The 11,254-nt window shown below is 47.9% G+C and overlaps 1 non-coding gene across 1 annotated transcript; it reads left to right on the top strand.

Moving 5' to 3' along the window:
- Positions 1 to 8,265: 8,265 nt before the first annotated feature.
- On the top strand, positions 8,266 to 8,338 carry TRNAG-UCC (transfer RNA glycine (anticodon UCC)). The gene has a single exon. It is a non-coding gene; the product is annotated as a tRNA-Gly (tRNA).
- The last annotated feature ends 2,916 nt before the right edge of the window (positions 8,339 to 11,254 follow it).

The raw sequence follows: 11,254 nt of genomic DNA, 5'->3' as shown, positions 1-11,254 counted from the left end.
CAACTCCTCCTCAGTTCACCATTGGAGTGAGCCAAAGGTCTCCTGTGGGGACCCTGGTGGACACGAAGCCCTCGGTAGACCTTTGCCACTGAGGAACCACTTTTCATCCAGCATTTTAGTTAATGCTCCTAGCAACCCTGTAAGTGGAGAGGTCAGGGCTGCTCTCCCCAGTTTTCTCATGAAGATACCAAGGCCCAGAGAGGTTGCCCACCCTTCTCAAAGTCACACAGCTTGTAAGCAAAGGAAGCAGGACTGATGACAAAGGCCACTGAGCATAGGCTCCAGAGTCTTCCCACCCCTTCACAGCTGCCAGTGCTGGAAGAGCAATGGAGAAGCACAGAGCAATGGAGAAGCACAGAGGCCGACCCTTCTTCCACCTTGGAGAAGAGCCTGCTCTCACCTGCTATCCAAACTCCCTGCCAGTTCCCTTCTTTGAACAGGTGGGTGTGCAGGAGGAGGGAAGCATAGCTCAGCGACCTTGGGGAAACTGAGAACTGACCCAGTCTCTCTTTTAGCCATGTGGCCTTGAGTAAGTTACTCCCTGGGCTTCCATTTCTCATTTGCATCAGGGAGATAATACTTGCTGGGCAAGAATCAGAGCTAAAATGACCACTTCAACCGTAAAGTACTAAAAATGAAGGGTTACTGAGCACGCACCATGTGACTTTTCTAAGCACTTTATGTGTAACGCTCGGTCGAGGCACCTACTGCTATTGTTATCCCCATTTCACAGGTGCGGAAACCCAGGTACAGAAGAGTTAAGTGGACGCTTTCTTCCCCTCACCCCCATCCCAGGGCTGACATTTGAATACAGGCTATCGGACCCCAGGGCCTACTCTCAACTCGCCCAGGAGGAGCTGGAGGGGGTGTTGGGCTGCATCCAGCCCAAGTGACTTACTTGACAGCTGGGGAAGTAAGGTTGGGCAGTGCAAGCACCCTGACCAGTATCACACAGTAATGGGGAGCTGGGCCTCCTGGCCCCCAATCCATGGTTTGTTCCTGTGGACTTAACAAAATACAACCGACTAAAGATCAGCATTTGCAATCCCTTTCTCCAAGTGGTTGGTCTCTTCTTCACTCCTCTTCCATGTGAACAGAGGGACCACTGATCCCTCTGGCACTGGGGGAGGCCCTGGGCCCTCCTGCACACCAGCACTGACGCAGGTGTCTGCCCTCTGAGGGCAGCACTTGGGGCCCAGCAGGAGTGCTTTTCTCATGAATAGCTGGGCTGCACTGCCTGGAGGTCGGTGGTGGTGGGGCCCCCACCTACCCCCATGCAAATACTGACCCCAGGCCTGCTGAGAGCGGGAAGGCCTGACCTAGCCTAGGAAAGGGAGGGAGCTGGGCTTTGAAGCTGAATGGTGTGCTGGTTAAGTTGTGTGTGCCACAAACACTCCAGGCTTCAATGCCCAGCTCTGCTGAGGTCTGGCTGTGTGGCTCTGGGCAATTTACTTCTCCCCTCTGAGCCTCACTTTCCTCATCTGTAAAATGGGCATCCACAAGAGCACACGACTTATAGGCAGGTGTGGTATTATAACATCTAACGAGGGGCACACAGGGGCACTGACCAGTCAGAACTGGGCCAGTCACAAACACAGGTGCCCTTGCCCCGGAGTCACCTAAACGCTCAAAACACATCCCACAGCAGATGCTCCATAAATAGAAGCCGTTGTTTTAGTTGTAAATTTCAAGAGCTCTGGTCTCCTCCAGGTTGTGATATTTTCAACATTTCAATCATTTATGGCACAGGGTGGAAATTTCATTACTGCAACTCTAGGTGCGGGGAAAATGCCAAGCACTAGTGGAGAGATTTCATCCAATCCTTCAAACACTGACTGAGCAGGCCCTCTGCACGGCACTGGGAGGGAGCAGGGGAGAACACAGTAGCCTCTGTTCACAGGGGGACCCAGAGCAGGGGGAGAGCTACACAAACAAGCCGGGACAGAAAGTCAGGAAGAACGAAAGCCTGGGTGCAGGGACAGGAGGCTAAGCAGACAGTGGGACAAAACACAATCTCTGAATGCAGACCCTTTTATGTCCCAGCTCTGTGATCCTGGGCAAGTCAGTTAACCCACCCACTCCACCTGCACCCACGCAGTTCCTGATCTGTTAAGCGGGGATGTTAATATTTATCCCAAAGCCTTGCTGTGGGGACTGACCTAGGTCCTGCCCTGTTGAAGCAGCTGCACAAGGCTCAGCACCATATTCTCCCCGCTTCCTGACACACAGCTGGGCTTACAGAGGAAGGAAACCTCACTCCAGTTCGAGTAGTCTGGAAAGGCTTCATAGAGGAGGTGGTAGGGAGCTTTCTTGAAGGGTGAGAGGAGCTCTGAGGGTTGGAGAAGGCTGAGGGAACAGAGGCGGAGGGATGGAGGGCGTATGGGGCCCGAGGGTACAGAGGTGTAGGGACGGAGGGTGCACGGGGACCCCAGGCAGCAGGGAAGGGCAATGCGACAGCCAGTGCTCCAGGGGTTTGATCACCCTTGGAAATCCATCGTAATTTGGAGTGGGAGTAACGGCTTCTATCTAAAGAAGTCAGATTCTCATAATCTGACTCAAGAAGCAAACCCCAATGAAAGCTACCACGAGGCTTCTGCCCAGGAAGCACCAAGGTTCGGAGCTCTGAGTGGGGCTGGGATAGAGGGCTGGGGGGGGGGGGGGGTGTGGGGGGAGAGGGAAGGCCCCTGGCGGGCTGACCACAGGGCAGTACGTGGACTAGACAGCCATCCTCTCCCGGGCACAGCACTTGGGCAGGGGAGTCTGTCTCCTGCTCAGGCTGGCCTTCTGGGCAAAGGCCCCTTTCCTCCTCCTAGAAGTTACTAGGAGGTGAAAAGTGGGGAGGCAATGAGGAAAGAGGAGACCAGGCTCAGGGAGGGAGGTGAAACCTCCTTGTTCTTACTCAGATGGAGCGGTGGGTGCCCCCGAGCTCTCCAGACCAGGTACAGGGCGTCTGGCCCCAGGCCCGGCCAGGTGGGATTGAGCCAGGTCACAGCTGTCTAGGCCTTAGCTCCTATCCTTGAAAATTTGGCTGAGACCCACCCCCGGCTTTCTGTCAGGCATACCTGACACTGCCAAGGGAGACCCCAACTCCCATTATCCAGCCGTTTTAGACAGAGCCGGGGAAAGAGAAGGAAGGAGTCTGAATACTTCTTGTCTCCACGTAGGAGAGCGTTTCAGGCTCCACCTGACTGGTGGGTCCACTGTCAGAAGGAGGCTGGGTTTAAAGCTAGAGAAAAAGTGGGTTCTGAAGGCGCCATGAGCAGTGCTCCCCCACGCCCAGCTCCCATGCACTTGCTTCTCAGCTTAGCCGTTAGGAGAGCAGCCCCAGTACCCAGGAGCTGCCCTCAGGGTGTGTGCTTGTGATAACCAAATTCTAGGGTGGAATCCAGGAAGGGACCACACTATGGTCCTCTTCCAGGCCATCCATTTTACAGATGGCAAGACTGAGGCCATCCAGAGCAGCGAAGGCACAGCCAGATGGAGCAGAGCCCAGATGAGAGCTAGGAACGAGGACCCCTCCCCTCCCCCATCTCTCTGCTCTGGATGAGTTTGTTAGTGGGGTCCCAGAGCTCATAGATGGACTTCAAGGAATCCATCCTCCTCCCTTCCATCAGATGCAAAATGTCAGATGTCTGTGCATTTTTCTGGAGAGAGGACCTGCAGCTTTTGCTGGGTTTTCTGATGGCTTGTATCTTCATACCCCAAAAGTGACAGCGGGCGCACACTGCTGTGTTCAGCTCATTTCCATCCCTCCGCCCAGGGGGGCAGGGAGCCCCTCCCCGTCGGGAGGCAGGTCCTATCTTTAGTCTGGAAGTCTGCTGTCTTCACAGTGACGGCAGGTCCCCCTCCGTGTCTCTGACACGTTTTCGCGGGCCCCAAGCAGGGGTGCTAATTCATGCTTACTCACACATCTTCCTCGAAGCTCATCCCACACAACCGCACTGCTCCCTGGGAACCCTGGGAACTCGGGGTGGAGCTGCCACAGGAGGACACCAGGATGCCGTCGCCACATCCGCCTCCCTCCTCATCTTTGCCTGAAATGCTGGGAAAGCTTTGGGATCATCTTGGGTAGCCTTTTCCTTTCATAGAGGGGAAGATGAGGCCCAGAAAAGGGAAGGACTATTCTCACATTCACACCTGTTCTAAAGTTAGAATAAGATTAATAAAATAATGAAGGCCACTAGATTCAGCAGAGGTCCCTCCTCCACCTGGAGGCCCCACATGGTTTAACTGTGAAGATGAACATTTCAAGGGAAGAGCCAGTATGCGGCGATGAGCAGCTGGCCTGAGCATCTCCCGTGGGCCTCAGGCTACGGACTCCTAGCATCATGGATGCAGCTGACCTGGAGGACCATGAGAACCACGCACAGATAGGCTCAGTAAACCAGGACTTTATAAAGAACACTAAGGACCCGATTCACTCGCTGACTTATTCATTCATTCAAACAATTTGTATTAAGTTGTTATATATAATAAGCTGTATGCCAGGAGCTAGTGAAACAGTGATAACCAAGAGAGACCCTGATGTCTTGAGACTCATACCCTCGTAGAATAACAGCATGACTGAGCTTCCACTATAGAGGGAGAGCTACGTGTGGTTCCTTATAGAGTTTACAGCCACATAACTATATTCCGCAACCTCAAGATGACGTACAGTGAGACCTGCTATTAACTTCCAATTTCTTCTCCTCTCTCAGTTGTTGGTGAAACCCTTAACCCTAAGTAGCTGATGAAACCCTTCCTCCCTCCTTCCTTCAGGACTTAATATGCACCATATGCTAGAGAAGATGCTGGGAATGCAAAAGTGGTTCTAGGAAGGAAGCAGACTAGAAATCAGATCGTTATAAGGTGACATGACAGTGCTTTGGTGATGAGCAAGCCCAGGGTGTTATGGGAGCTCAGAAGAGGGGCCCCCAACTCACACTGGAGCATCTTGGCCGGCTTCTGCAGGAAGTGATGATGGAGCTCCTTCTGTCACCTTGCTGAGCAGCTGCTGTGTTCTAGACACTGGGCTGGGGGCTGGGTGCAGAGTGGTGAGGACAGGCCAGACCCCTCCTGCACATACCTCTCCTCCTAGGGGGCTGGCCTTGATCACCTGGTCCCAGGTGGATATTTCTGCTTGCATTTTGTAGCTCCTGGTCCCTCCTCTCTGCACCCCTTGTGTCTCTGGCCCATCTGGTCTGGGATGGACTGTCTCATCTGCCTTCAAAAGGCCTCCTTGCCCATAGAGGAGGATGCCCATTTTCTGCCCTTAGAACCACTTAGAATTCTGGTCTTCACCTGCTGTATTTCTGGTGTTCTAGAATACAGTATTCTAGATACCTCCTAGAGCACAGAGCTGAGGAGGACCATCCACCTGCCTCTGCACATACCCTGCAGAGGGTTAGTCCCCACTGACCCACTGCACAAGGAATCCTACAGAGCCCACATGTCCCACTCAGAGCCACCTCTGTTGCTGCCATATTGCAAGGGCAGGTGGAGACCAGGTGTGAACAAGTAGAGTAACTAAGAAGAGTAACTTCTAGGTCAAATCCAAAGGAAGTGTTTCCTCCACAGTACAGAGATATGTCTCCTACAGTCCTCCCTGTGTCGTCTCTTGTTAAAGTGCCCTGAGCTGGTGGTGTTGGGGTCTTAAATCACGTGGGCTCTACATGCCATTCGTGCAATTCAGAAGTGAAATCAATTGAAACTGTTAAATACAGTTCAGGGGTGGAGTGGTTTAAATAATATAAGCAATATGGCCACTGTACTTAGCAAAACATATTTGGTATTTTTAAATTCAGACTTTTTATTCCAAACCAAATTTCAATGAAAAAAAATGATCAATTTCCCACTTAGTCTCCACATTGTTCAATCGAACAACAGAATCAAAATGAAAATTTGGGTTTTATACCCACAGAGGCAGTGTCTGGTGGTCAAGGTACAAATACTATTCACTGTGAATTTGCTGTGTGACCCTGAGGAAGTCACTCCACCTCTCTGCTCTAGTCTTCTCATCTATGAACTCAAGATATTACCTGACTCATGAGAATGGCAAATGAAATAAGAAAAGTGAGGGTGGTTTTCACATGGTGATCACTTGTTTGGTTGTTTTTTTTATTTGCAGCCCTCTTTGAATCACTCAGTACTGGAGGCTGCGATTAAAGAAAGCAGAATGCTGCACACATGAGAGGGGTCACTTCTCACTGCCTTAATCTCACAGGAACACCCAGTTCCCAAGAACTGAGAAATGGTTTCCCCTAGAGGAGGCCCACTGGGAGGCAGAGGAAGTGTCTACACTTCAGGCTTTAAGATTTCTACACTTCAGTAGAAACGTAATTTTCGAGGGCCCGGAGTTTGTTCCTAGGTTTGAGATGAAAGGGACGATGGGCAGGTTTACCTTCAAAAGGCAATGCTGGCTTCTGTGGCTTCCTCATTCCATCTGGAGCCATTGCTTTGAATTATACATGAGGCGCTTGCAGGAGCTGTGATGATTTTTCAAATATTTCTCTAATTGATGAGAAGGGCTTTGATAAATTGCTGTAGAACCAGGAGCATCTGATCACAAGGAATTCTGTCTTGTTCCTCCTTGACAGATGTTTATTTGACTTAAAGGGAGTGCAGGGTCCAAAGGAAATACTTTTCTCTCCTGGAACTTTTATTCTATTGAGGGAAAATAATTCTAGGAAATTCTATGGTTTTGTTTTTAAATCCCAACAAGGGGAGTTCTCCAAGGTCTGAAGTCTTGTGCCTGCCATGTTCAGAGGAAGGGCTTGAGAGCAGGGAGTGGAAGGGCAGTTAGGGCTAGGGTTAGGTGCATACAGAGAAACCTATACACCAACATCCCTCATGAACAGGCAAATATAATCAACAAAATATTAGCAAATCAAATCTAGCAATATATATTAAAAAATAATATACCACAACCAAATGGGGTGTATCTCAGGAATGCAAGATTAGTTCAATTTTTGAAAACTATTCAACACAAGCTATAGTATTAATAGATTAAGTAATTAAAGGCACACAATCATATCAATTGATGCAGGAAAAAAATTAGCAAAATTCAATGTACATTTGTGATAAAAATTTCAGCAAACTATGATTAGAGGAGAGCCTCCTTAACTTGATTTAGAGTATCTACAACAATTTCATGGCTAACATCACACTTAATAATGAAGGACTGAATGCTTTCCCCTTAAAACAGAGAACAAGGCAAAGTTATTCACTCTCAGAGCTGCCATTCAACATAATACTAGAAGTCCCAGTGCAATACGGCAAGAAAAAGAAATAAAATGCATATGGATTATAAAGGAACAAATAAAACTATCCCTATTCACAGGCAATACGACCACAGAAAATCCCAAAAGATCTAAAAACAAAAACAAACCTTATTATTGAGTTTAGCAAGGTTGCAGGACATAAAGTCAACATGAAAAAAAAATCCATCATATTTTTATTTGCTGGCAGTAAACACTTGGAAGCCAAAATTTTAAAAACCAATATGATGTACAAAAAGTTCCCCCAGATTTAAATACTTAGCTATGAATCTAAGAACACATGTTCAGGACTTGCATGATAAAAACTCCAAAATGCTTATGAAAGCAATAAACACCTAAGTAAGTGGAGAGACTTACTGTATTCCTGGATTGGAAGACTCAATATAGTTAAGATGTCAATTCTCCCCCAAACTGTTCTATAGATTTAGTGTACTTCCAATCAAAATCCCAGCAGAATTTTTTATAGCAATGGACAAGCTGATTTTAAAATTTATAGAAGAAGGAACCAGAATTAGAATAGCCATAACAGTTTTTAAAAAATAAATAAATTTGGAGAACTGACACTACTCAATTTTAAAGCGCTAGTAATCAAAACTGCAGGACATTGGTGAAGGGACAGACATGTAGATCAATAAAACAGAATAAATAATGCAGAAATAGACACAAATATGACCAACTGATTTTTTATAAATTCAATAGAGATAGCATTATCTTTTCAAGAACTGGCAATGGAACAATGGGACATCCATTGCAAAACACAAAACAAAACAAAAAAACAACCTCACACATTCTTTATATAAAATGGATCATAGATCTAAATGCAAAATGATTAAACTTTTAGAAGATAACAGAAGAGAAAATCTTCATGACCTTGAGTCAGGCAAAGAGTTCTTAGCTATGACATCAAAAGTATCACTTATAAAAGAAACAAATTGATAAATTGGCCTTCATCAAAATTAAAACCTTTTTCCCTACGAAAGACACTGTTAAGAAAATGAAAAGATGGACTTCCCTGGTGGTCCAGTGGTTAAGACTCTGTGCTTCCACTGCAGGGGGCACAGGTTCGATCCCTGGCCAGGGAAGTTCCACATGCCACATGGTGTGGCCAAAAAAAGAAAGAAAGAAAATGAAAAGACTGGGAGAAAATATTCGTAAACCACATATCTGACAAAGGACTTGTATCCAGAATATACAAATAACTCTCAAAGCTCAACAGAAGGAACATAAACAACCCCATAAAAAATTGGGCAAGCAATTGAGACAGACACTTCCCCAAAGAAGACACACAGATGGGAAATAACTCCATGAAGTTCAAAATAAAATAAAAACCCAAGATACCATTAGAATCTGTTAGAATGGCAACAACAAAAAGCAAACAAAGTCCCACAAATGCTGGTGAGTATACGGAGCCACTGGAACTCTATAACTGCTGGAGAGAACGCAAAATGGGACAGCCACTCTGGAAAACGGTTTGGCAGTTCCTTATAAAGTTAAGCATACACACACCATATAACCCAACAATTAATCCCATGCCTGGGCATTTACTCAAGAGACATAAAAACGTGTTCATGCAAATAGCACTCCATTTATAACTGCCCAAACTGGAAACAACCTAAATGTCCTTCAGTGGGTGAATGGATAAACGAACTGTGGTCCATTCAAACACTGGAATACTAACTACTCAGCAATAAAAAAAAAAAAGAAGGGGCTTTTAACGCATGTCACAGCATGAGTGCATTTCAAAGGCATTATGCTGAGTGAAAAGACACCTCATAAGGCTACATATTGTCTGATTCCACTTATATGCCATTCTGGAAAAGGCAGACTATAGGGGTGGTGAACAGATAAGGGGTCACATGGGATACAGGTGGTGGGAGCGTTGAAAAAAGCAGCAGCACAAGGAATTTGGTGGGGGGAGTGATAGAACTGTTCTGTATCTTAATTGTGATGGTGGTTACATAAATCTATACTCATATAACTATATTCACACACACACACACACACACACACACACACACACACACACACACACACAGAGCAGTATCCTCCACCAGTCTGTGATGGTCACATTAGCTCCATTTTTATCCAGCCCTTCCAAGAAGGTCTCCTTCCAAGGGACTCCTTGTCCCAAAGGCTCCACGAAGACCTCTCAGTACAGCCACTGTTCCCAAGGCCCATCTATCAAAGCTGCCCAGGGGGAAGTCTTCCTGTGCTTGCCTGGAATCCGGCACTACCTTCTGCCCTTGGCGCTGCTACCTGCACTGCCAAGCACCCAGCCACCAGGCAAGCTGGCCAGTACTGAGGCGCCACGTTGGGCTATGCCCTTCTTAAGCCCCTGTGCAGCAGGAGAAAATGTATTATTTTGTGCTAAAGGGAAAAAGATATCTATCGCATTTTCTGAATCACACTTTCATAGAGATGTTGCAAAGTGCTCCCAACTTATGAAAATTTTTGTAGAAATAGCTCATGCATTTTTACTTCCACTCACAGCTGATCCCCTACCCCCATTTTTTTCACCCCCTTCCTCAAGACGCTGGGCTGAGCTGAGTGGGAGACCCCAAGTGGTACTCAGACTCAGATCTCCCTCTAGCCCCTGAGGCTCCCTCTTCCCTTAGGGTGAGTGGGATCCCAGGAGACAGAGGGTCCCCCAAAGCCGTGCATGCCCTAATCACTGGAACTTGTGAATGGGTTACATTACACAGCAAAAAGGACTTTGCAGGCATAATTAAGGTCATGGACTTAAAGCAGGGAAAGTATCTGAATTAATTGGGTGGGCCCAATCTAATCACATGAGCCCTGAAAAGCAGAAAACTTTCTCGAGTGGAGACAGAAGAATTGAGGCAGAAGAAGTCAAAGGGGTTGGAGCATGAGAAGGACTCGCTGTACCATTGCTGGCTTTGAAGACGGAGAGGGCAATGGGACGAGGGATGCAGGGGGTCTTAACAGGCTGAGACAGGTTCCCACACCCCCAGGAGGGAACAGGAGCTCAGTGGTGCAGCCACAAAGGACAGAACTCTGCCAACGACCTGGATAAGCCTGGGAGCACAGTCTCCCTCAGCACCTCCAGAGAAGAGCCCTGGCCATTCGACACTTTGACCTTGGCCTTGTGAGACCTGGAGCAGAGAACCCAGCCCAGCTCACCTAGACTTCTGACACACAGAACTGTCAGCTAATAAACTCCTGTTGTTTCGAGCCCCTAAGCTGTGGTCGTTTTTATGACAGCGATAGAAAACAATTGCAGTCACCAGGCAAATAAACCCCTAGCGGGCCCTTCCAACACACCCGACATGACAAGCCCAGGGCCCTGGAGTCAACCTGGAGGCCCTCTGTAGTGTCTGCTGTCTCTTCTCTGTGCTTCATCTCCTCTTCCAGCAGCCTCTGTCCCCAGCACACAAGGGGGGCTGACAGGCACCTCACTGAATCAGTCACAAAGGGACCCTCACAGAGCCCCAGAATCCTTTAATTTGAACACGTACATTCTAACTCCTCCTTCACAAGCCCACCCCAGATACAGCGTGGTTCACGGCTTCAAACTGAGGCAACCACACGAGCTCCCTCTCAGTCTCCTTTAAGTCCCTTCTCGAATGCAGGCAGATTGTAAACGATGACCAAGGAGAAGTGGGGCAGGCTTAACCTACTTCCTCTGGCACCAGGAGCCAGCCCCGTCCCTCCCCTGGTTCAGTTTTCCTCTGCTGGAACATGAGGGGGAGGCCCAGATGGGCCCCAAATTCCTCCCAGACTTAGGGATCTAGAAATAGAAGACACCCCACCCCCACCGTCACCACTACCAGTCTGTGTTGGCTCCTGAAAAGGAAACACTGGCTCAGCCGTGAAGTGGCAAGGATCCCACTCCAGCAGGAGCCCTTCCGAAACAGAAGTCAGGAATGGAATATCCCAGGACATTCTTGGTATCTATTCAGTGTTACAGGTTGCATCATGTCCCCCCAAATATGTAATGCAGTACTAACCCCTAGTATCTGTGAATGTGACCTTATTTG

The sequence above is a fragment of the Lagenorhynchus albirostris genome, chromosome 16, assembly GCF_949774975.1.
Source record: "Lagenorhynchus albirostris chromosome 16, mLagAlb1.1, whole genome shotgun sequence".
Classification (NCBI taxonomy): Eukaryota; Metazoa; Chordata; class Mammalia; order Artiodactyla; family Delphinidae; genus Lagenorhynchus; species Lagenorhynchus albirostris.
The sequence above is the reverse complement of the archived record's forward strand: the minus strand, read 5'-3'. Positions and strand labels throughout refer to the sequence as shown.